Below are 6,000 nucleotides of genomic sequence, written 5' to 3' on the forward strand. Positions count from 1 at the left end.
TGAATAAGCTATCTATGTTGGTCATAACTATTCTTCCAAGGAGCAAGCGTCTTTTAATTTCATGGCTGCAGTTACCATCCACAGTGATTTTGGAGCCCAGAAAAATAAAGTCAGACACTGTTTCCACTGTTTCCCCATCTATTTGCCCTGAAGTGATGGGTCCAGATGCCATGATCTTAGTTTTCTGAATGTTGAGTTTTAACCCAACTTTTTCACTCTCCTCTTGCACTTTCATCAAGAGGCTCTTTAGTTCTTCGCTTTCTGCCATAAGGGTGGTGTCATCTGCATATTTGAGGTTATTGATATTTCTTATGGCAATCTTGATTCCATCTTGTGCTTCCTCCAGCCCAGCATTTCTCATGATGTACTCTGTATATAAGTTAAATAAGCAGGGTGACAATATATAGCCCTGACGTACTCCTTTCCCAATTTGGAACCAGTCTGTTGGTCCATGTCCAGTTCTAACTGCTGCTTCCTGACTTCATACAGATTTCTCAAGAGGTAGGTCAGGTGGTCTGGTATTCCCATCACTTTAAGAATTTTCTACAGTGTGTTGTGATCCACACAATCAAAAGCTTTGGCATAGTCAATAAAGCAGAAATAGATGTTTTTCTGGAACTCTCTTGTTTTTTCAATTATCCAGTGGATGTTGACAATTTGATCTCTGGTTCCTCTGGCTTTGAACAACTGGAATTTCATGGTTCACATACTGTTGAAGCCTGGTTTGGAGAATTTTGAGCATTACTTTACTAGCACGTGAGATGAGTGCAATTGTGCGGTAGTTTGAGCATTCTTTGGCATTGCCTTTCTTTGGGATTGGAATGAAAACTGATCTTTTCCTGTGGCCACTGCTGAGTTTTCCAAATTTGTTGGCATATTGAGTGCAGCACTTTCACAGCATCATCTTTCAGGATTTGAAATAGCTCAACTGGAATTCCATCACCTCCACTAGCTTTGTTCGTAGTGATGCTTTCTAAGGCCCGCTTGACTTCACATTCCAGGATGTCTGGCTCTAAGTGAGTGATCACACCATCGTGATTATCTGGGTCGTGAAGATGTTTTTTGTACAGTTCTTCTGTGTATTCTTGCCACCTCTTCTTAATATCTTCTGCTTCTGTTAGGTCCATACCATTTCTGTCTTTTATCAAGCCCATCTTTGCATGAAATGTTCCCTTGTTATCTCTAATTTTCTTGAAGAGATCTCTAGTCTTTCCCATTCTGTTGTTTTCCTCTATTTCTTTGCATTGATAGTTGAGGAAGGCTTTCTTATCTCTCCTTGCTCTTCTTTGGAACTCTGCATTCAGATGTTTACATCTTTCCTTTTCCCCTTTGCCTTTCACGTCTCTTCTTTTCTCAGCTATTTCTAAGGCCTCCTCAGACAACAATTTTGCCCCTTTGCATTGCTTTTTCTTGGGGATGGTCTTGATCCCTGCCTCCTGTACAATGTCACGAACCTCTGTCCATAGTTCTTCAGGCACTCTGTCTATCAGATTTAATCCCTTGAATCTATTTGTCACTTCCACTGTATAATCATAAGGGATTTGATTTAGATCACACTTGAATGGTCTAGTGGTTTTCCCTACTTTCTTCAATTTAAGTCTGAATTTGGCAATAAGGAGTTCATGATCTGAGCCACAATCAGCTCCCTGTCTTGTTTTTGCTGCCTGTATAGAGTTTCTCCATCTTTGGCTGCAAAGAATATAATCAGTCTGATTTTGGTGTTGATCATCTGGTGATGTCCATGTGTATAGTCTTCTCTTGTGTTGTTGGAAGAGGGTGTTTGCTATGACCAGTGCGTTCTCTTGGTAAAACTCTATTAGCCTTTTCCCTGCTTCATTTTGTACTCCAAGGCCAAATTTGCCTGTTACTCCAGGTGTTTCTTGACTTCCTACTTTTGCATTCCATTCCCCTATAATGAAAAGGACATCTTTTTTGGGTGTTGGTTCTAGAAGGTCTTTTAGGTCTTCATAGAGCCATTCAACTTCACCTTTTTCAGCATTACTGCTCAAGGCATAGACTTGGATTACTATGATACTGAATGGTTTGGTTTGCCTTGGAAACAAACAGAGATCATTCTGTCGTTTTTGAAATTGCATCCAAGTACTGTATTTTGGACTCTTTTGTTGATTATGATGGCTACTCCATTTTTTCTAAGGGATTCTTGCCTACAGTAGTAGATATAATGGTCATCTGAGTTAAATCACCCATTCCAGTCCATTTTAATTCACTGATTCCTAAAATGTCGATGTTCATTCACTCTTGCCATCTCCTATTTGACCACTCCCAATTTGCCTTGATTCATGGACCTAGCATTCCAGGTTTCTATGCAATATTGTTCTTTACAGCATCGGACTTGACTTCCATTGCCAGTCACATCCACAACTGAGTGTTGTTTTTGCTTTGGCTCCATCTCTTCATTGTTTCTGGAGTTATTTCTCCACTGATCTCCAGTAGCATATTGGACACCTACCGACCTGGGGAGTTCATCTTTCAGTGTACAATCTTTTTGCCTTTTCATACTGTTCATGGGGTTCTCAAGGCAAGGATACTGAAGTGGTTTGCCATTCCCTTCTGCAGTAGACCACGTTTTGTCAGAATTCTCCACCATGACCCGTCTGTCTTGGGTGGCCCTACATGACATGGCTCATAGTTTCTTTGAGTTAGACAAGGCTGTGGTCCATTGATCAGATTGTTTAGTTTTCTGTGATTGTGGTTTCCACTCTATCTGCCCTCTGCTGGAGAAGGATAAGAGGCTTATGGAAGCTTCCTGATGGGAGAGACTGAGGGGGAAACTGGGTCTTGTTCTGATGGGCAAGGCCATGCTCAGTAAATCTTTAATCCAATTTTCTGTTGATGGGTGTTCCTTCCCTGTTTATTTACCTGGGGCCAGACTATCGTGGAGGTAGTGAAGATAGTGGCGACCTCATTCAAAAGGTCCCATGCACACACTGCTACACTCAGTGTCCCCAACCCTGCAGCAGGACACTGCCGACCCACGCCTCCACCTGAGACTCCTGGACACTCACAGGCAAGTCTGGGTCAGTCTCTTGTGGGATCACTGCTCCTTTCTCCTGGTCCTGGTGCACACAGGGTTCTGTTTGTGCCCTCCAACAGTCTGTTTCCCAGTCCATTAAGTCACTGCTAAGTCACTTCAGTCGTGTCCAACTCTGTGCGACTCCATAGATGGCAGCCCACGGGCTCCCCCATCCCTGGGATTCTCCAGGCAAGAACACTGGAGTGGGTTGCCATTTCCTTCTCCAATGCATGAAAGTGAAAAGTGAAAGGGAAGTCGCTCAGTCGTGTCCAACTCTTATCGACCCCATGGACTGCAGCCCACCAGGCTCCTCCGTCCATGGGATTTTCCAGGCAAGAGTACTGGAGTGGGGTGCCATTGCCTTTTCCCATTAAGTCACTGCTGCTGCTAAGTTGCTTCAGTCCAACTCTGTGTGACCCCAGAGATGGCAGCCCACCAGACTCCCCCGTCCCTGGGATTCTCCAGGCAAGAACACTGGAGTGGGTTGCCATTTCCTTCTCCACATTAAGTCACTAGGGAAGTGTAAATCAAACCCATGATGAAATAGTATACAGCTATTAGAGTGGCTAAAATTAATTGGCCAAATAAGTGAAAAGACCGACACGTCCCTGTATTTTTCGAGAATGTGTAGACTTGAGGTTGGTCCCCTAGCAATGTGGAGAATGTTTTCTGTGAACACCACAAGCAAGCATAGACTTAAGCCCAACATATAGGCCCTTGGTTAAGTCTGTTTCAAACAGAGTCCCCTTTTGGAAGGTACACAATGGCTGGAAGTAGAAATCTGCAGGTCAAGATCATCAGTATCAGATTCGACAAAATGTGTTTACCCTGATTCAGTGTAATCTTTGTGATCAGGTTTACCCGTTTCTACCATTTTTTCCAGTAGTAAAGTATATGATTTAGGAGAAATGCTTTGACTTTGCAAGTTTGTGTGTCATGAGTCTGCAAGGGCTTATAATGGTGTACACAAGGCCTCCTAGAATATATGAAGATCCGAATCAAATCTGTGAAAAGAACCAGAATTTTCTATTCCGTTGCCTTTGGAGTGAGTTCTCTGCTGCCATCTTGTGGCCCTTAGAATAATAACATCTAGAGCCTTGCCTTCGGTCCAGTGACTCACCCACCCAGGTCCAGGGTTCCTCCTCCTTTGTCCCACTCAGTGGTCCCCTGGATTCTAGGTGAATACTTTCCACGCAGGATGCCAAACTGCAAAGCAGTCTATGGCTATGCTGGGAAGCTTTGAGTATGAGAAAGTTCTTTCTAATGCTCATCCAAATTCTGCCTTGGCCCAATTTCTATCCAAACTGTCCTTGTTTTACTATTTAAATTTTAAATATTTGAAGGTATCTGCTATTCCCATTTCCACACATTTCCCCAGAGACTGAGTGTTTCAGCTCCTTCATCATCTTCTCATGTGATAAGTTTTCTAGAGCCCTCATCATCCTGTACTCTTCTCTCAGGTCAGGTTCCCCGGTAGCAGAGCCTGACACAGAGCTTCGACTCCAAGGGTTTACCGAGGGGAGTGTCCTCAGTGTGCACTTGTAGGGGCTGGAAGCAGGATGGGGGAAGGATGGAGCTGAGCAGGGATGGACTTTATAATTTGCGAAGGATTATTCTTGATAGTTGTCCTGACCCATCCTCTGGGATAATGTTTTGCATGAAAAAAAGAAAGGGAAGATATTACCAGCTCACTCCCAGTTATCAGTGTCTCATGAGTCTTTAATCATGGCTGCCCTTCCAAGTATATGTCAATTGTCCTTTCTGCACAATATTCATAATTTCTTTGAAATAATGATCTAGTAATATCTTAAGAACTCTGTTCCTTTTATGTCACCTGCCTTAGTTTGGGTTTCCTCAAAAAGCAAGGACTGAGGAGCAAACAGTCTTTTAGGGAGGTGATCAGGGAGCAGAAGTGAAGGAGTGGAGACAAGGAGAAAAACTTAAGTCAAGAAGAACACAATGGACTACTACTCAGCCATAAAAAAGAAGGAAATTTTACTATTTGCCACAACATGGATGGACTTGGAGGGCTTATGCCAAGAGAAATAAGTCAGAAAGACAAACACTGTATAATATTACCTGTACGTGGAATGTAAAAAATGAAACTGATGAATATAACAAAAAAACAAGACTCACAGACATGGAGAACAAACTAGTGGTTACCAGTGGGAAATGGAGAGGGGCACACAGGGATAGGAGATTAACAGGTGCAAACTATTAGGTATAAAATAGGGACTTCTCTGGTGGTCCAGCAGTTAAGACTCCAAGCTTCTGCTGAGGGGACGAGGGTTTAATTCCCGACTAGGGAACTAAGATCCCACATGCCATGAGGTGTGGCAAAAAAAAAAAAAAGTATAAAATAAGCTACAAGGATATATTGTACAACATAGGGCATGTATTGATTTATTTTATTTTTGGTTGCACTGTGTCTTCATTGGTGTGCTCTGGCTCTCTCTAGTTGGTACTTTTCTGGTGGTGTGCCAGCTTCTCATTGCAATGGCTTCTTTTGTTGCTGAGCACTGGCTCTAGGCGCGCTGGAATTGTGACTCGTGGGCTCTGAAGCACTGGCTCAGTAGTTGTGGGCCACGGGGTTAGCTGCCTCAGGACATGTGGGATCTTCCTAGAGCAGGGATTGAACCCTTGACCCCTGCATTGGCAGGTGAATTCTTAACCACTGGACCACCGGGAAGCCCTAGCCAGTATTTTATAATAACTATAAATTGAGTATAACCTTTAGAAGTTGTGAATCACTCCGTTATACACTTGTTGCTTATAAAATACTGTACATCAACTATACTTTAAAATTCTAAAAACTAAGAAGGTACATCAGCAGTGAAGGTATAATCAAGAATTTTATTTTGGTTACACTAAATTGGAAATAATTATTTAGACATCCAATGAAGAAATTAAGTGGGCACTTGACAAAAAAGAAAAAAAAAATCAGGTTATTCACAACCAATAAAATG

Source organism: Bos indicus, chromosome 22 (assembly GCF_029378745.1).
Source record: "Bos indicus isolate NIAB-ARS_2022 breed Sahiwal x Tharparkar chromosome 22, NIAB-ARS_B.indTharparkar_mat_pri_1.0, whole genome shotgun sequence".
Taxonomy (NCBI): Eukaryota; Metazoa; Chordata; class Mammalia; order Artiodactyla; family Bovidae; genus Bos; species Bos indicus.